Source organism: Eurosta solidaginis, chromosome 5, assembly GCF_040869045.1.
Source record: "Eurosta solidaginis isolate ZX-2024a chromosome 5, ASM4086904v1, whole genome shotgun sequence".
Taxonomy (NCBI): Eukaryota; Metazoa; Arthropoda; class Insecta; order Diptera; family Tephritidae; genus Eurosta; species Eurosta solidaginis.
Genome location: NC_090323.1, coordinates 224,723,512 through 224,744,614, shown reverse-complemented (window position 1 = coordinate 224,744,614; position 21,103 = coordinate 224,723,512). Strand labels below are relative to the sequence as shown.

The 21,103-nt window shown below is 34.2% G+C and overlaps 1 long non-coding RNA gene across 2 annotated transcripts in view; it reads left to right on the top strand.

The window, feature by feature from the left end:
* Positions 1-20: 20 nt before the first annotated feature.
* Positions 21-21,103, top strand: part of LOC137252596 (uncharacterized) — a 36,073-nt gene continuing 14,990 nt past the window's right edge. Inside the window, exons 1-13 of one of the 2 annotated variants that reach the window (XR_010953620.1) lie at positions 21-266; positions 1,985-2,100; positions 5,260-5,328; positions 5,530-5,633; positions 7,714-7,840; positions 8,859-8,949; positions 9,159-9,212; positions 10,167-10,259; positions 11,126-11,248; positions 15,035-15,078; positions 15,256-15,378; positions 15,588-15,631; positions 15,823-15,905. This is a non-coding gene — a long non-coding RNA (uncharacterized lncRNA). The remainder of the gene's footprint in view (positions 267-1,984; positions 2,101-5,259; positions 5,329-5,529; positions 5,634-7,713; positions 7,841-8,858; positions 8,950-9,158; positions 9,213-10,166; positions 10,260-11,125; positions 11,249-15,034; positions 15,079-15,255; positions 15,379-15,587; positions 15,632-15,822; positions 15,906-21,103) is intronic. The other variant, XR_010953621.1, reaches the window with a different exon arrangement.

Below are 21,103 nucleotides of genomic sequence, written 5' to 3'. Positions count from 1 at the left end.
ATTAGTTTGTGTGCAAGTTGTAATGATGTTCCAGTTATTTTTCGTCGCTGATTTTATATATCAATGATGTCAAATATTTTCTGATTACACGCAAGCTAATGAGTTGTTTAATTTTTATTTAAATTATATTCTAATTTTTATAATTTTGTAGCGGAATTTTTCGTAATGGTATGGATTCGTAACAGAACCACCTACAACAACAGGCATACAATACTTTATATCGAGTTAATCATTCTGAGCATAGGCAATTATGATGGAAGAATTGTGTAAGTATTGCTAGCGTCAAAAATATGTATTTCGAAAGTTAGGATGTAATTAAATTTTTTAGCTGAAGCCGCCAAATAATAAATTCATGGCGCACTAACCTACGAAAAGATTATAGGCCTAGCATCTCTTCCATTTTGCGTTGTGCTTCTATTAATTTTTCCTTCAAATTGGCGGGATGGTACCTACATGTTTTTAGACCGACTCCGAATGGCATCTGCAAGGCAGATGTGTTTTCACTGAGAATCTTTTTATGACAGAAATACACTCGGAGTGTTTGGCAAATCACTGCCGGGGGACGATCCCGATTAGAAAAGCTTTTTTTTTTTCGATGTTACTTTGCCCTGGAGAACCCAGTCTCTCCAGTGTTGTAGGCGGAGCACGCTACCATCACACCACGGCGGCCGCTAGCAGTATTGCTTTAATGCTACTTAAATAATTTAATGCCACTGATACTCAAGATGATAATATGCTGCAATAGTGCAGGGAACATTTTTTGTTGCGTTTGATTTGCTAGTAATGATCAATGGATTGTCAATATCTCATTCAAAGACCACACGGCGTTGCCTCAGCTGCTCAAATTTTGCCAAAGAACGTGATGTTCTGTCACAAAAAGTAACACTGCCGCATCAACTGCAGCTCGAACACACCTGTCATTGTTATATGTAGTTTGATGTAATATCAAAGGTTCCACTATACTACAATTTTATTTAGATATATGAAGGTAAGAGAGGACCAATGGTAAACTTGCAAACTCACAATAAAGTTGTTGGACCCCTTATGTACATAAGAATGTATAACCAAAACGCATCAAAATTTTATGTTTATTTAAAAAAAAACGCTAATCCATAAGTACGTTGAATTTATTATACACTAGCAACCCGCACCTTGTTTCACACAGATTGCAATGTTTAAAAATGGTAATTTTTTTGTTGCATTTTGAATTAATGGTTCAATTATAAAAAAGATAATTCATATCCTTTTCTTTCTTTTCCTTTTTCCTTTGCTTTCACTTTCCGTCTTTTCCATCCTTCCTTTCTTTTGATTTCCTTTCCTATCCTTTAATTTCTCCTACTTTCTTGTCCTCTTTTCTCCTATCCTTTTCTTTCGTTTCCTTTAATTTTCTTTATTTCCTGTCCTTTCGTTCTCTGTGCGGTCCTGTCTTCTGCCTTCCTTTCCTCCCCTGTAGTTTCCTCTCCTTTTATTTGCTTATTATAAAAAGCTCGGATCAAAAACTTATTTAAAACGTAACAATAAATTATTATTAAAATATTAAACTGCATGGATGAAAGTTTAGGACAAATTATCTTAATTGTTTTCCTTTCTCTTCTTTTTTTCCTTTCCTTTCCTTTCCTTTCCCATTCCTTGCTTTCCTTTCCTTCTTTCCCGTCATTCCTTTCTTTTTATTTCCTTTCCTATCTTTCATTTCATTTGCTGTCCTTTGGTTCGCTGTCCGGTCCTGTCTCCTCGCTTCCAAACCTTCGCAATTATAAATTTTAAATTATAATTTAGCGCCCTCTGATCTACATTTATGTCAATAATTTGTGACCCTATAATTATGAAGTATTATGTAATATTTTATCATGATGAATTCACGTATTATTTGCTACTCTTGAAAGGCTCTTTGATGCTAACTTATGTCTGATAAAGACCCCTAGTATAAATTTTACTTAAAGTAAACGCAATAAAGTAAAGATGCCATTTTTATGTTTATATGCAGATCTGAAAGTAAAAAAAAGGATATAAGTCGGATCTATGCTGTCATTAATCAACCGAATATTACTTAATTTCCTCTCGTAAGTGATTGGAACACTATATATTCGACTGTAATAATGGGTAAGATAATCTTATAATATATTAAAAAGTAAAGAGTCGTGCTCGGTATTTCTTTTGTGTATTTTTTTTTATAATTAAAGTTTTATGAAATCACTTTCTGTATGAGTTCCAAGTTGTGATATTATCATAATCTCCTTTGCAATATCTTCAAGATATTGCAAACTTACATATGTGAATATATGAATAACACAGGTCGACAAAATTTAACAAATTTTCAGACCCAGAACCAGACTATATATTTTCGAAGGTTTATGATACGCTGAATCCAAATCTGGCCTCAGATATCCTAATCTAAAAGTGCACAAAACACCGTCTTTGCCCATATTTGAGGTTATGTAGCTTTGCAGATGTTTTCTTTCACCAAAATTAAAGGATGGCATCTTTAAATAAAAGTATTCTTCAAATTATGAATTTTTTGGCGACCTTTTATCTTTAAATATGTATTTATATCTGGCTTTAGGTCCGTGTTTTATAATTAAAAAATTAAAATGGAGTACCATACTCCACGTCAGACAAAGCAGACGTGTTAATAAAATTGCTACAATCCTGAAGATTATTGCCGTTGAGCAATCGAAATATATCGATTTAAAGGAAAGAATCAAAGGGTGTTTTTAATTTTTCAATTATAAAACACGGACCTAAAACCAGATATAAATACATATTCTATTTGAGTGGTGTGACGTGAACGTCATGTCACTAAATTTACCGAAGTGCAAGTTTATGTGTTTTACGAGGAAATCTTTTAAAACCTATCAGTACATGATAGGCGATTATATCATTAAGCAAGTCACAAACTTTATTGATCTTGGCGTTATAATGGACCCTAAACTTACATATCGAATCGTGTGTGAATAGTGCTAGAGGCACTTTGGCTTTCGTAAAAAGGTGGTCAAAGGAATTCAATGACCCCTATGTCACTAAAACTCTTTTTTTATCGTTAGTAAGACCTATATTGGAATATGCTTCCATTATCTGGAACCCGCGTTATCAGGTTCATAGCGAAAAATGGAATCGGTCCAGAAGCAATTTTTGCTCTTTGCTTTAAACAATTTGCCCTGGGATCCATCAAGGAACCTACCGCCCTATTGCAGCCGGTTAAAACTTTTACAGCTGCCTTCGCTACAGAGCCGTAGGGAGATTCTTGGCGTTGGTAAAACTATTAAGGGGGATGATAAACAGTCCATTTCTGCTTGGCGAGGTAATGTTTAATGTCCCTTTTAGGCCCTCTCGGTATTTCCAACCGCTATATTTAAATACATGTAGATCGAATTTTCAAATGCATGAACCTCTTCGTTGTCTGTGTCAAGATTTCAATAATCACTGTAATAATATTGATACTTGCGACACACTTTATAGTATAAAAAATATATATACTCACTGCCTTGAACTCATAACTTTCAAAATCACATGTTAAAATAAATATGTTACCTGCTCCAATTACTTTGGGCGGGTGGCTTGGAATCACGTCCTTTCCAACCTCCCACACATTGCAGCCCTACTCATTGTGTGTTAAATATACATCAGCTGCTCGAAATCAGTCCATTCCGACAGCACTAATAATCAATAGGTACTTTGGGCGGATGGCTTGGAATCACGTCCTTTCCAACCTCCCACACATCACAGCCCTACTCATTGTGTGTTAAATATACGTCAGCTGCTGGAAATCACGTCCATTCCGACAGCACTAATAATCAATAATTACTTTGGGCGGGTGGCTTGGAATCACGTCCTTTCCAACCTCCCACACATCGCAGCCCTACTATTGTGTGTTAAATATACATCAGCTGCTCGAAATCACGTCCATTCCGACAGCACTGATAATCAGTTCCGTTGCTCGGCATCACAGTCCATCCCGACAACTGATTCAATAATATATGTATATACATATTTTATAATATAATTTTGCTCACTATGTATGCTTGTTAATTTTACACTGTAATCCGCATTTATATTCATTCATTCAATATTAAAAGTATTCTTCTTTCAAATGACGTTGGGTTTGCTCAAAAATCATTTTTTCGCTGAAATATCGCATTTTGAAATTTTCATGTTTCTAAATTTTCCTACAACTGAAAATCGATTGAGATAACATAGACAGCCAAAGCTAACAGAGTAATTCTGACGCCAGATTTGGATTTAGTGCATCATAAGCCTTCGGAAATATATAGTCTGGTTTCTGGGTCTGAAATGCTGTCCGCCTGTGTAATTCTTCATCGTAAAATTCTTTTACGCGTGTATTTTATTGGTATTTATTCGTGCGTCTTTTTTTGTCTGTAGAGACGATAAGTTTAGGATAGACAGCCGCTAATCGTCGGAAAAATTTAGTCTACCTTTTTTTGTTCTTCTTCTTTTGATTATACTTCATTCTGAAAGATAAAAATTTTTCCCCCGAACGAGTAGTCCTGTGTCTTTATCAGTGGTGGTCAAACCACCGCAGTCATAATGTATACACAGCCCGAACAAAAGATTTTTGATGCAGCAAACAGGCTATTTGTGTTCCGGCCTCTATTACTGGCGCGTCGCTGTCGCTATATGGACAATTTAGTCGATACATATCAAATTTGCCTAAGTACACAGATGACAATTATTTGATTTTAAATGCGTTGTATACTAGTCGACTAAACCAATAGTTTTAGGGCAGTTATATTATATGAACTTTGATATATGCCCTATAAACACAAATTTTAGTAATTCGGTGAGTTTTCTAGCTCCGTATCACGCTCTGGATCATTGAGAGACTTCAGAATCAGAGTTCCTGACATTTTTGTTCATATGAGTTTTATTAGGAGATGTCGCCGTTGCGTTTCATATCACACATAAGGCATATGGCCAGGCAGCGACATCTATTGTTCATAAGTTTGATATATATCGAATATTGTCAGCTCTTTACTGCGCCACTCAGACTTTTCTTTGAGAAGCGCAATATAGCCAAATGTAAGACCATATGATTATGAAATGCACTATAATATATATAAGAGTTTAGTATAGTCGTGATGAGTTACGAATTATTTGCTACTCTTGAAAGGCTCTTTGATGCAAACTTATATCTGATAAAAAAAACTTGTATATATTATACTCAAAATAAAAACAATTAAAATTAACCATATTTTTTTTTATACATCTATCTTAATGGCAAACCATCAAACTAATAAACAAAAGGATATACGACGGATTTTATGCTACCGTGAACTTCATTAGCACCCATATGTAGTACCGCAGCTACATCAGGTAAGCAAAAATAAAAACAAAATAAAAATAATTTTACTGAAATATATATAATGATGATAGAGTGAGTGATTGCTTTAACTTGATCTTCTATGTGAGAGATTTATATAAACTAGATAGTAGAACTGAGCTGTTCCTACAACATAAATTTTACATACTTTTTCTTGCTTAAATAATTTAGTACCTGTTACTTTTATTTTTTAGCTATAATACACAATATGATGGCGCTTCTTTTGACAACCGGATCACTCATCCAAAGAGTAAATAACTTCACTAAGGTTTTCGATGCTTCATTAGATTTTAACACAGTAAGAATATTAACTTCGATGCATACATAAAGTATGTATAGCACATATCTCTTTGTGATTAAATAGAATTATCAATAAATGCATGCATTTTTGGAAACGTACCATGCGTAGTACCGAACAAGAAAATAAGGTTGAATCAGCGGTTGCCACAGCTAAATTTCAGTTGAATAATTGTGCTCAAGTGTTGACATTTATCATTCCCATACATAAATATTTCGAAGCAAGAGAAACAGTAGCTTTAGCGGTACTACGCATAAGGTTTCCGAATATGCGGTATACCCGTCTAACTCTGCCCTCCCCCCTTTTCACTTTTTCTTAATCCTTTTATTCACTCCTCCATCCGTCTTTTTCGCTTCATCTATCTTCGTCTTAATCTATCTCAGTCTCCTTCTCTCCCTCTTTTCTCTTCTCTCAAGTTCTTCTCATTCTTCTTTATCCCTAATTGCCAGTCCCAGAGATGGTATGTATTTGGTTCTAGTCCCATTCCGAGTCCGAGCCCCACTCCGAGTCTCAGGCCCAGTCCTAGTCCTAATACCAGTCCCAGTCCGTCTCTGGTCTACTTCCCAGAAAAAAGGATCGTAAATACTACAATAGGCAAATTTATATACCAAATTTCAGGCAAATTGAATAGGACGTATGTAAATAGGTATGTTTGTATTATTAATTCATTTCTTTATTTCGCTTCGCATGCATATTTATCAGTTTTGCAGGGTTGATGCGACTAAATCGAATATCACAATGAAAATTACTTTAAAGCTCTCAGCAACAGATTTCACTTGATATCCATATTACACACACATTCTAGGGGTATCCGGGTCCACGTTTTGGCCCGTATCTCGAGACCCTAGCCACCCAGGGGTATAAAAAATACCCCGTATCAAAGTAGTCATAAACAGCTTCCATTTGATACCCATATTGTACAAACACATCGCAGGATTACCCAGGTCCACGTTTTGATCTCAAGACCCTAGCCAGATCCTAGGTCCGTTGTTGTTGTTGTAGTAGCGATAAGGTTGCTCCCCGAAGGCTTTGGGGAGTGTTATCGATGTAATGGTCCTTTGCCGGATACATATCCGGTACGCTCCGGTACCACAGCACCATTAAGGTGCTAGCCCGACAATATCGGGAACGATTTTTGTGGCCACATTAAACCTCCAGGCCATCCCCTCCCTCCCCACCCCAAGTTCCATGAGGAGCTTGGGGTCGCCAGAGCCTCGTCTGTTAGTGAAACAGGATTCGCCGCGGATAGGTTAGGTTACCAATTGGGTTTGGAGGAGCTATATATTGCGCTGGCAACCTGAAGGGTTGCGCTACACAGCCCCTTGAATCTGGTATTTTAGTCGCTTCTTACGACAGGCATACCTACCGGGGGAATATTCTGACCCCCTAACCCGCTGGGTATCCTAGGTCCGTCTCCTGGTTCTAAGCTACCTCCACCAATTTTCAGCCAAATCGGTTCATCCGTTCTTGAGTTATAAATAGTGTAACTAACATCACTTTCTTTTATATATACATATATCTTTGATATATAATATATGTATATACACCTTCTGAGGTTACCTTGGTCCACATTTTCGATATCTCCCAAACCAACTAAGGTAAGAAAATTAAAACTACCTTGCATTAATATTCTCGTCAATGCCTATCGTTTGATACCCATATCGCATCGCATGGTCACATTTTAGGGTTACCCTGGTCCACATTTTGGTCGATATCTCAAAAACCTTAATAAATCTTTGCGGTTTTTTAGCCTATAACCATGTCGAGCCACCACCAAACCTATGCTCAAAATTTCATCTCAATCGGTTCAGGCGTGCTCGAGCTTTGCGGTCCAGAAAAAAACGTATTTCAAAAATATATATTATTAGTATTAGTATAGATATTCACATTCAAGATTTTTTTTATAAAATTTTGCGTTTTTTATGAATAATGAAATAATTATTATTTTTTTATTATTCGTTGTTGATCTACGATGCATTCTATGACATAATAGTACACTTAAAAATATAAATACAAATTTCAATATTTTATAAATAATTGAAATCTAATCAAATTAATATTATTATTTCTATATTTATAGTTTCGACATCGTAAACGAGAAATTTGTTATTTTCGTTGAAAGGTGAAATATTTGCCTACAAATTTTGGAAATATGTTCATTCTTAAATGGATTTCAGCTGAAAGAAACAGCAAAAAGCTAAATTCAGGTACGTTGTAAGACGTAATTCTACAAAAAGGTTTACAATTAAGTTTTTTTGTGATGTGGCAGAGTAATTAGAATTTTCCACGATTTGTTTAAAACAAATCAACACAAATAGTACACGTTTATGGCATTTGATAAATTGTATTGATTAATAGAGCAAGGAAAGTGAACAGATTTTTGCAAACATTTCTTTGGTAGGAACACATTTTGATCGAGCTTACAAGTCATTATATGCGACAAAATCAACTGTTTTTCTGGGTATTGAACCAAACCCACTTTTTTGTAGAGATTGAGGCTTAAGTAGACAAAGTACTGCCTCCGTTTTTCCAAGTTAGCCCCCAAAAAATAGATATCGGCTTTCGAAGTTCGAAATTCTACATTTCGAAATTTTATTATTTTTTTTGTTAACGCGTTCAGCAAATTAAAAAAGTTAAAATGTGGTCGTGGTCCGCCTTTTTCTTGTATTTGAATGTCTGAATTCTTTTTTGAAAAATTACAGTACGAGCTATTCCAGTGGAGAGTATGTGCAGACATGAAAGTAGTAGCCATTATCATGGGACTATCTGACTTTTCACCTCGTATAACAGCTGTTATACTAAATTTCTCAAATAACAGAATTCAGCCCTTCAAATAAGGGAAAAGAGCGGACCACGACCAAATTTTTACTTTTTTAATTTGCGTTAACAAAAAACAGAATAAAATTTCGATATATAGAATTTCGAACTTCGAAAGCCGATATCTATTTTTTGGAGGCTAACATCGAAAAACGGAGATAGTACTTTGTATACTTAAGCCTCAATCTCTACAAAAAAGTGGGTTTGATCAAATGCAATTGTCAAATGATATGTTACCATCGTTTAACATAATGCAAATACACTTGCGGTTCGTCTCTGAGGCGAAACGAACGTGCGTTTTGAAATAGAAAATGGAGCCTTTAATCTTAGCTGAAACATATCTAAAAAACATTGGTATTGATCGTTGTTACAGTGAAGTAATTAGAAATTATGTACCTTTATTTACAGATAAATGATGGGCTCCTAACTGAATAAAATAAATTGATTGGCGTCATCGCCTCTGGTTATGCGTAAGTGGACGAGTTAATACAGAAAAAAGGTAAATATAAGGAAAGCTAACTGCATCTTAGTTTTTCAATGTATGCTTTTGATTCTATGATGAAACTTTGACCCAGCTCGCTTCGACACATAATGAAGAGAACTGTTCCATTATCCAACGCAAAACCATATAGCTGATCATTTAAAAAAAAATTATGTTTAATTTTATAAATAAATAAATTTATATTTATATTTTGTTTTTATTTGCAGATATGTATGCACAAAAGAGAGGGAGAGCGCAACTCATTTTTAAATGGTGAGAAGGTCAGTGTAAAGTAGATATTAAAATATTTAATAATGAGTGCTTTCAGCAAACCTAACTGTTGATCAGTCGTTGAGTGATAACTTTCCGGGCGCATTTTTGATCCACTCAACGGTTGGAACTCTACGCCAGATTACGGAATTTGAATAAAGTTTTGTTTATGAATAACATTTTTCTTCTTAATATTATGGAAAAGTGTGAAATATAATTTAAGAAATCCTTTCCTAAGAACTTAGGGATAATTAATTCATTTGGCAGTTGGCTGAACTGGCCGTTCATAAAACACAATTTCTGTCAGTCAACTGACGGAAGCATGTTTATAACGTATCAATAAAAATTGTGTTCGCCAAAAGCGCTCAGTGACATGTTGGGACTACCATCATTTGATTGGACACTTTCGGCAAACACAAAGTCAGTCGTTGAGTGATAACTTTCTGAATGCACCGTTTAGTATATTTAATCCACTCAAAGTTTGCAATTTTACTTCAAATTACTGGACAGAATTTTGTTGCTCTACTTTCACTTTAAAATCTCAAAGAACTGCGTCGAATAAACCCATTGAGCGAATCTAGCGGAAAAAATTCTGGTCAGTAATTTGACGCCAAATTCCCACCATTGATTGGATCAAAAATAGTCAACGGCGCATTCAGAAAGTTATCACTCAACAACTGATCAGCAGTTGTGTTTGATGAAAGCGCCTATTGTTAAATGGTACTTATGCCCGGTTTTTCAGTGCGAGTTTATACTCGAGCTAAAGTTTACACGAGTTTAACCTTGCCACTTTGTTCTATAACATAAAATTTTGCTACTCATCTCCGCTTAAGCGGCCAAAGTGGCAGTGTTAAACTCCAGTCAACTCGCACTAAAAACCCGGGCCTTAATCTTAGCTAAAACATATTTAAAAATAGTTATAATAGTGGAGTAATTAAAAATTACATATACTTCTTTCATTACAGATCATTGGAATTATTTTTAAATGTTATCGTCGTTATAAAGAAAGATTAAATATGCCTTTATGCACTAATTCATGAATAACTTCAGATAAAAAGGTAAATATGAGCGGAAACTTCCTGCATCTTATTATTTTTTTTTTTTGTTTTGCTTTTGATTTCATGATGAAACTTTGACCCAGCTCGCTTTGATACCACATGAAGAGAACTGTCCCATTATCCAACGCAAAATAATATTGCTGATAATTTAAATATTTTTATATATGATCTTTTTTTTAAGAATATTACATAAAATTTATATTCCTTTTTTATATGCAGATATACACAAATGAGAGGGTGGGATAGCATTATTTTTTAAATGCTGAGTAGTTGAATGTAAAGCATATATTAAAATATATTTTTAATAGGGGGACCCATGTAACCGTATAAATGCCTTATAAAGTGTGTAAACGTATAAATTTATCTAGTGCGTAAACGAGCTGTCAAATTTTGTATGAAAAATCATTTAACAATTTGTATAAATTTACGGGCACATTTCATTGTGTAAACGCGGTAAACTCAAAGGAATGCAACCTTGCAGACATTACAGCAGGCATTTTCATCAGAAATCTCCAACATCAGCAAGTAAATGCGTTTTAGTTTTGATTTGTCACTTAATCTTGGCATTTTTTAATATGTATAACAATCAAACAAATTTTGTTCAGCAATAATACAGCTGATAAACAATCAAGTTTATCAAGAGTATTACTAGGTGCGTTCATATAACAGCGTGTATAAATGGATATAATTTTACACCTTATAAGTTTATATGCTTTCATGAGTCCCCCTAATGATGATATATGTTCGGATTTCCCATCATTTGACTGTTAAATGACACTTCGTCTTAGCTGATACATACCCACGAGCATTTTGTATTTATTGTTGTAACAGTGCAGTAATTTAAAACTATTATCCTTCAATTACAGATTATAAAGCACTCATAATTTAATAAATGTTAATTGTCGGTTATTACCAAGTAAACAGTGGAGTCGTTTGTTATGAAAATTCAAAGTTCTCTAACCAGTTAATGAATGAATACAGATAAAAAGGTAAATATAAATAAAAGCTTCCTGCATCTAATTTTGTTTATTTATGCTTTTGATTCCATGATGAAACTTTGACCCAGCTCGCTTTGATACCACATGAAGAGAACTGTCCCGAATTTCCAACGCAAAATAATATTGCTGATAACACTGGTTTACAGCCAAAATGCACCAGAGACGACATTATGATATTCCTATGTAAAATCACCCCCTGATTCCGAAAATCAAGGTTATTTTTAATTCTATGGTAAAGTTTTTCAGATATTTATGAATAACCGTTTTTTTTTTTTTCAAAAAAAAAAAAATGGGTCCACTTAATAATATATATTATATCTCAAGAACGAATAGAGCAATTCCAAAACGGTTGGAAGCTTTTATAAAATTTGCTATAAACTGTGCATACAAAACTTTTTGCTAGGCCCTGCAGATTCAAAGATAACGAACAATCATTACAGATTTTTACATTTTTTATATAAAAAAAATGAGTACTTTGCGAGGAAGGATCTCGAAAACTTTTTATTCTTTTGCATATATTTTTTTTCTCTCTAAGCTCTGTTTTATTACAAAAAAATAAGCTTTCATTCAACAAAATTGATGAACTAATGCAAAAGGTATAAGCATTCAAATAAATATATCCATATAGTAAAACTTAAGTAACCTAAAAATAATAGCATATGTACATATGATTCTGTCTTAATCTTATCTTATTTTATAATTGAAAAAGTTATATGTCTTGCTTTGACGCTTATTTAGATTAGGATCGGTTTCTCTTATGAGAAACCAACAGTAGTCACCCATCATAGCGACATCCCAGAATCCTTGATACCGACATTCAATCATTTTCATTTGCTGGTGAAACCTTTCGCCATGCGCGTCACTTTCGTCGCCAAGATTTTGCGGATAAAATTTAAATGGGAGTGTGGAAAATGAATTTTTAAAGACATATTTACTCCTGAATTCAGAACAAATTTTTTGTTTAAATTTTTCTCGTTCTTGTTTGTACGGAACTGGACGATGAATTCAGATTTAGGGCTATATATTCTCATGTAAATTTAAAAATGTTCATACACATTTTTTGTTTATCGGGCAGATAGGTTTTAAACTTAACTGAGAAAACGGTCTTAAATATGTTTTTTATTTACCCATTTCCGCATAATTTTTGTTTCAAGTCGTTCACTATCATCTCGTAGTTAGGACTTTCGTGTTTGCCTAAAAAAGAAGTAACGACCTTTTCAAAAGAATCCCACGCTGCTGCCTCCACTGGTGACAATAGTTCTTTGAAATTGTTATTGGTCATCATTTTCCTTATTTGTCCCAACTTGAAACTCGATTCGTTCTGGCCAATCCTTTATGATTTAGTGGCCTTGACGAGCTCGGCTATCCCATTTGCATAGAAAGCAACAATATTTTGTGTATCCACTTTGCAGACCACATAGCATTCTAACGACTTTAAGATCGGCACATATTTTCCAATCATGTTCTTCGTATTTAATTAATTTGAGCAATTTTTGCATTATCTCGTACGTTTCCTTCGTATTTACTACATGCGAGATCGGGATAAATGGCTTTTGGTTGCCAATATGCAATAATACGGCCTTTAAACTTAATTTATTGACATCTATGAACAATCGCCACTCTTTTGAATCATATGGTTCACCAAACTGTTTGAATAGACCAGCAATGTCTTTAAAAGACCAATTTGACGGATCTGTAAAAAGTGTTTTTTTTTTGCACGCACACACACACACTGCTCCAGGCACGTACTTACGCTTGTTTTAATCTATTGTCTTTTGTTCTCTTTTAATAAATAAATTGTTAGGTTAATTTTAAATATAATTGTTTTATTTTAATAACTTTTAGTTCTTTAGTGTCACTTAGCTTTTAATTTAATTTTTAACTTTAACACTAAGTATGTTTTAATGAATTTGGTTTCTTCAACTTTCGCGGCGGCCGGTTCACTTCAAACTGAAAACTGCCGCTAACGCAACTCTGTGGCAGCTTTTTTTTTAGGTTGCTTAGCAACGAAATTAATGATGGCGTCGAGCAACGGCAGTTTCAACCAATCAGAAACTCCGCGTTGCTCGACTCTAACATTTTTAGTGATGCCAAGTGCATCTTGCACTTTTCCAAAGAGGGAGTTGCCAGCTACAATTTAATTTAATGCAATTTACTATGGCACTACAGTCTTGCAGTAACAAACACTGTCCTTTCTCGTATAGTACTTGGAAAATTGTTCGTGACGAGTACTATAATATGTTATTTTTACTTTAACAATTCCAAATCCCTTATCCAATCATTGAGTTGTGCTTGTGACAAAGTGTTTCTTTCGTTTACCAGTACAACATGATGCCGCGTAATCAGATACTGCTGTTGACAATGAAACTGGAGCCGGAACTAAAGTTAAATTTGATTCTGGCAATTTAGCTTCCGTTGAATTTAGTTCTGGTAATGACACTGTAAATACGCTGGCATAGCTTACTTTTCTTGACTTTCCAACCCCAAGTACTTTTGTAGTACAAATATAGCAGTCCGTCGAATTGCAAGTTGGTTCTCTCCACTTTATTGGTGTAATAAATTTCATATGTCGCCTTAATAGATAGTTTCAGAAATTAGTCAGCTATGCATTAAAAGGGAGCAAATTCCTTATTTGCACAACGCACCTTTTTGTTCCGGTTTCCGAAAAAATCAATTCGACTCGACATGTGGTGCATACAGTATTCGGTGTCCATGGTTTTTCATTGTTTTTAGGCTCAATTCCAAAATACTTATAGTATGTAACTTTCAAAGGATTTGAAAACACACGTCGCATCCTTTTAATGATAAATTGACCGCAGATGAAACAGAACATATCTGGATCATTTGTACACTCGAAACTCTCGCGCCCTTTTATTCATATTATATTTTTAAGTAAATGACCGGTTATAAACTGCAGTTATAAACTGAACAGTAACCGGCGAGCCTTGCAGATATTATGAAGGAACAAGGCACATGTACTATTATTTATACTTAGATCAAGTAAAAATTCAAGCCTACATAGACAAAAAGGTTCCCTAGTTCTACAAAGAAAACACTACCTGCCTTAAAAATATGCTCTTACTTGAAATGTACTTGGGTTTGAGAAAACGACACTCACAATTTTTTGTATCTAATAACCCTTCGAAAATCTACCTGCTAACTAACTGATATACGAATACTAACACATATGTACCAGGGTACTTAAGTATTAAATGAATATATTTACTTGAATGCTTATAACTTTTGTATTAGTCCATCGATTTTGTTGAATGAAAGCTTATTTCTTTTGTAATAAAACAGAGCTTAGAGAGAAAAAAAATATCTGCAAAAAAATTAAAAGTTTTCGAGATCCTTCCTCGCCAAGTACAAATTTTTTTATATTTTTACAAAAAAAATTGAAAAACTACGTAATGATTGTTCGTTATCGTTGAATCTGCAGGGCGTAGCAAAAAGTGTTGTATGCGCAGTTTATAGCAAATTTTATTACCTTTCAAAAGCTTCAATCCGTTTTGGAATTGCTCAATTCGTTCTTGAGACCCAAATTTTTTTTTTTTTTTTTTTAACGGTAGTTCGTAAATATCTCAAAAACATTACCAAAAAAATAAAAATAACCATGATTTTCGGAATCAGGGGGTGATTTTACATAGGAATTTCATAATGGCGTCTCTGGTGCAGAAAAAAATTGGAATTTGTGATCCAGTGTAATTCAAATATTTTTATATATAATCTTTTTTTGTAGAATATTACATAAAATTTATATTCCGTTTTTATTTGCAGATATGCACAAATGAGAGGGTGGGGATAGCATTATTTTTTAAATGGTGAGTAGTTGAATGTAAAGCATATATTAAAATATTTTTTTAATGATGATATATGTTCGGATTTCCCATCATTTGACTGTTAAATGACACTTCGTCTTAGCTGATACATACCCACGAGCATTTTGTATTTATTTTGTAACAGTGCAGTAATTTAAAACTATTATCCTTCAATTACAGATTATAAAGCACTCATAATTCAATAAATGTCAATTGTCGGTTATTACCAAGTAAACAGTGGAGTCGTTTGTTATGAAAATTCAAAGTCATCTAACCAGTTAATGAATGAATACAGATTAAAAGGTAAATATAAATAAAAGCTGCCTGCATCTAATTTTTTTATGTATGCTTTTGATTCCATGATGAAACTTTGACCCAGCTCGCTTTGATACCACATGAAGAGAACTGTCCCATTATCCAACGCAAAATAATATTGCTGATAAACTCAAACTTCATACTTTTTATTTTTTTATTGAGAATTTTGCAGTAAATACATAATTTTTCTTTTGCAGATATGTACAGAAGAGCCCAGGAAAGCGTTATTTTTTCTTAAATGGTGAGTAATTCTAAGTTATGTAGATAATAAAATGTATTTTATAATGATGATATATTTTCGGATTCCCCATCATTTGACTGTTAAATGACATTTAATCCAAACTGATATCGAAAAAAATAAAAATAATTTTTTATAAATTTTTTTTTTTTTTGAATTAATGTACATATATACGTTTTTTTTCATTTTTGCAGCGTTCCAACTAAAACCTACCAAATCCATTCACACATAGAGTTGGAATGAAATACTACATCTTATTTGTTCCAAGCACTTAAAGGTAATTTCTGTTACTATTTATACTAACATTGTTGTACGCTTTCTGCAAATATAAGTGCTGACTAATCATTGAACGCACCGCGGAGTGTTTTTTAATCCTATTTCTGAATTTTACGTAAAATTGTTGAGCATATGGGCGTGTTCGACCCGGCAAATAAAAACACAGGTATTTTTAAAACTACTAAATTGTTGTGGCATTGCTGAAAATGTGCTGCAATAGCGCAATGAAAATTTGTTTGTTGCTTGTTGGTGATATGCTATAAACATTTTTTTTTTTGATAAGGTACTTTCACACTTTGCAAGTGAAATTATTTTTCCCACTCGGTACTTTTCTAACATTTTGCATAATTAAAAACTGCAATATAATAAATGAATATGACACAAAATATTGTGGCGAATGTTGACATCACTAGGCTATTAGTAAATAACTACGCAATAACAAAAACATGAAGCAGCCACTGTTATATACATATCCACATTAAAGCTAGCAATACTTATGAAGAAGGCGACGAAGAGCTATCTCACACACCAGAGAACTGCAAAAATCACAATTTTTTTTTTTTATTTAATCAAACACTAAAACTTGCATTCACATTCAATCATGCGAATAAACTCATAATTGAATAAACTCAGCATCTGTCTTTACTAAACTCCGCTGGCATGATTGTGATCGAATGACCGAACAGGTTTTGTGTACGATTGTATTGATCAAACGAAGGCAAGCGGACGAGCAAACGCCTGAATTGATTATATTCACGCATGCAATAAGTTGGTTGATTTTAAATCCATGTCGATTATGTTCGTTTAAGCAGGTTGGATCATTGAACACGATCATGTTGCCGAATGTAATCGAACGTTGTTGTATTCGATTTTTGCTGTTCTCTCTCACACACAGAGATGTAGTCATCAGCCGAAGTAGTTACTCACGCATACACACGCATATGACTATGAGAAACGCATAAACTACAAATATCCCACTCAGCATTTAGATTAAATTTTGAATTTCCCTACATATAAATACAATTTGATTACTCTTTCTGACTTAAGCTGGAGACATTGGTGCTTTATCGGTAACCGTATCGGTAACCTTATAACAGCTGATTCGACCAATCTTATGAGAATCAATGCAATCGATTATTGGTGCCGCTAAGGTCGTAACCGTATCGTAGCCAACCAATTGGTTTTTGGTTTACCGTCGTAACGATAAACAGCTGATTACGTTAGCGATACGGATACAGCGATACGACATACGGCACCAATGACTCCAGCTTTAATAATGAGTTATCATACAATTGAACAAAAGAAATAATCAAACATGAATACTTTTGATGATCAAAAACTGAAAAGTAAATTTCGATCACTTTTTGGAATCATTTTTGAAGTCCTTTGATGATTAAATTTTAATATTTCATAAAAACCAACAAAAAGAATAATCAAATATGCTTACCTTTCGATGAACAAAAACTGAATATAGTTCTTCAATCACATTTTGGAATCATATATGAATCAAATGTGTTTACTTTATGTGATCAAAAGTTTATAATCATTTTTAATTCAGCTTTCTGAATCTTTTCTGACTAATTTGTTGACTGAATAATGAATTTTATACTTGTTAAAATTTTACTTTTTATTGAAAATCTTATTTTTTCACACACACATTTTTTCAATCATGAAGTTCAGAAAAAATATGTATATAAAATTTTTAATATTAAAACAGTCTTCAAGAAAATATAATACAGATCCTGCTCGTGTCAGAAGATGTCCCCAGCCATTTCTCCACCTTCGGCTTCCCAGAAAATACATAATAGTTGGACAATACAAAAGATGTGAGCTATTTGAACCCAAGGTAAATGAAACTCTCTTGACATATGTCCCTGAATATGTCTTCAACATTCCGTACCGTATCGTATTTTAAGATATTGACGATCGTAGCTGATGTTGGATGTTGTTGTCGCAGGTGTATATCGGTCAAGTTTGTTTGCGAGTTACCTACCTATGGTTCACATATCTTACTTTCGTATGCTTTCTTCCCCTGATGAAATAAGAATATTATGTAGATCTTATTTTGAATGAGATATGAATAATAAATGCATCATAATCGCATTCAAAAATTATTCAAAAATCTCAACCAAAACGATTGAAATATGTTCACGAATATGATCAGAAAATGTCTGAAAAGCAGTCAAATATTACTCTAAAACAATCAAAGCTAAATTTTACAATGATATCAAATATGAATAAAAAGCGTTTCAAATTATGAATCATAAATGATTATTCAAGAATAATCACATTTATGGTACATTTTTCTCCCGACGGTACATTAATTTTCGAACAGAAAATGCTTTTAAATTTGAACGTTTTTAATCATCTTCTGGTATGATATTTAAATATTTTTTGATCAAAATTTTCAAAAAATGCTGGCTGGGATACATGTATATCGCTGGTAGCCAAGCGGGAGATTATAGAAGGTGAAACGTCTACTTACACATATATAAAGCACAAAATGAAAGTTACATATAAAAAATACCTGGTGAAACAATTGCTTCTATGTATGCAACAGTGAAATTTTCTGAATATGAATTGTAATTTTTTGAATATGAATTGTACTTGAAATTCTGAATGTGAATTGCAACTTTCTGAATATCAATTGAAACTTTCTGAATATGAATTACAATTTTCTGAATATTAAATGGAAATTCTGAATATGAATTGTAACTTTCTGAATATGAAATGGGATTCTGAATATGAATTGTAACTTTCTGAATATGCAATGGAAATTCTGAATATCAATTGTAACTTTCTGAATATGAATTGTAATTTTCTGAATATGAAATTGAAATTCTGAATATCAAATGTAATTTTCTGAATATGAATTGAAATTTTCTGAATATAAACTGAAAAAAGTATAGACCTTTGGAGAAATATGCTGACGAGGCAACAGAGAGTATAAAGCAGCGGAAGCTGAGGAATTACTATTCAGTTTGATTTAAGCACGCCATCAGTTGCGAGTGATTTATTCAACAGTTTAGCGATTCGAACGTTAGCAGAAGGTTTCAAATAAGCGGAATTTCCCAAAATTCATTACAATATGTTCACAAGTAATTTTCTTGTATAGTGAGAATATTTATAACAGGGCTTCGCGAAATTTTGTTTGGAAATGGGAAAGGCGAAATAAACTTCAATTGCTAAGTCTGAAGTTCTTTGATATTTACAAACCTAACATCTTATGTGATTGTGGCGATGTTACTGGCATGCATAATGGCAGAGCCACAATGAAGTTTTTCATATAGATGCGTTCAACGCAATCATATGTAGGCTGAAACCCGTTACTTTGACAAAAACCTAACTTGCTTTTGGGTGTCCTTCAGTTTTAAAATTCTTTTCGTTTGAATAGTTTTTTGAAATATCAGCCCTTTGGCTCGACCACAAAATATTAGCGACGCCGCGGTAAAAGCTATCAACTCCATTCAACAAAATTTGACTAAAGCATAGCGCACACGGCGAATAGATGTCTTTGTTTATATAATCGCTCAAATTTCAATCAGTTTCTTCAACCCTCCTGTAATTTCAGACTTCCCAAGGAAGTCGGTTCTATGTACCGGAGCGACTCGGGATTTTTCCCGACCAAGGACTGTCATTTCAGTGTAACCCCATTTGATTTGTTGCTTTACTGCTGCAACAACAACAACAATAGGTGTCCTTGTGAACTGCATTATAGTTTTTTTACACCTATATACATATACGCTTAAACTTTATATGGACTGCTGAGCGTTAAACTTTATCTACACTTCTGAAATTGCTGCGCAGAAAATTAGCAGGTACCCCTAAATTTCAATACGCATTGTACTCAGATGCAACTGAACTGTGTGTCTATGTTTTACCTCTACACTACCTCTATGTATTACTTCTAAAAATGGTGTGTCACCGCAACCGATTCAGCTATAGCTTATACATGGGTGTTTCCATGGTTATGCACGCGACATTTGTACACGTTTAATTGCGTTTGAATGTTGTAAAACAGCGGTGGGCACCACTACATTTATACGGTTACCAAATTGAGAATGTGTTAGTATACACGAACGCGTACCGTGCACGAAAGCAAAATCAATTATACCACGCTGTCTCGTCGTCGATATCAATAACTTGTAGTAACGTCAGTCGCCAGATCTATCCACAACATTTCACCATTCTAAAAGAATTTTATAGAATTTCTACCTCAGTTGGCAACACCTTACCTGAGCCGCCATCTTTTCTTCATTACGTTTTGTTGTGCTGATCTAGTCACGCGCGTTTTTTATTGAGGAACTGAAAAATACTGAAATACATTAAAGCGAGTAACAATCTAATAAGAAAATAAGAAATGGAAGTCTCACAATCAATTCTGGACGACGCTATGCGCAGAATTGCGCAATTGGAGAAAGAGGTTGAAAAACGAAAAATCAGTCGCAATGCAAAGCGCAGAAGTCGTCAGCCTAAGCAGCGCAGTCGACGTTCTGTTAGCAGCGACTCCACTTCAAGTAGCCATTATTCATTAAGCCGGAGTCATTGGTGCCGTATGTCGTATCGCTGTATCCGTATCCCTAACGTAATCAGCTGTTGATCGTTACGACGGTAAACCAAAACCCAGTTGGTTGGCTACGATACGGTTACGACCTTAGCGGCACCAATAATCGATTGCATTGATTCTCATAAGGTTGGTCGAATCAGCTGTTAAAAGGTTACCGATACGGTTACCGATAAAGCGTCAATGTCTCCAGCTTTACATCAATCAACTAGAAATTCGCAGCAACGAGGTCATGTGCACATGTCTAGACGTTATTCGACTTCATCCTGTAGCTCGGGTACTACCCGGTATTCACGCTCGAGAAGTGGTGAAAATTCTAATAGAATTCGCTACAGGTCGGCACATAAAAATTCTGAAATTGACGGTGAGCGTATCACGAGACGAACTACACGTCAAAAAATCAACCCCGACGAGCGTCACCTGCGAGGTACGACACGGGCGTCAGGCAACTCACCTGACATTGCTAGCAATAGCTCGAATTTCAGATTTATGGCCAATAACGTTGAACCGTTCAACAATTTAAATGTATCACCAGAGTCCCAGATAAGGAAGTTGCTTTGCCTGACTCCATGTTAGCATATATTGGTCCGAATACTGCCGCACGCGCCCGAAGGCAGACAATATTACAGCCTATT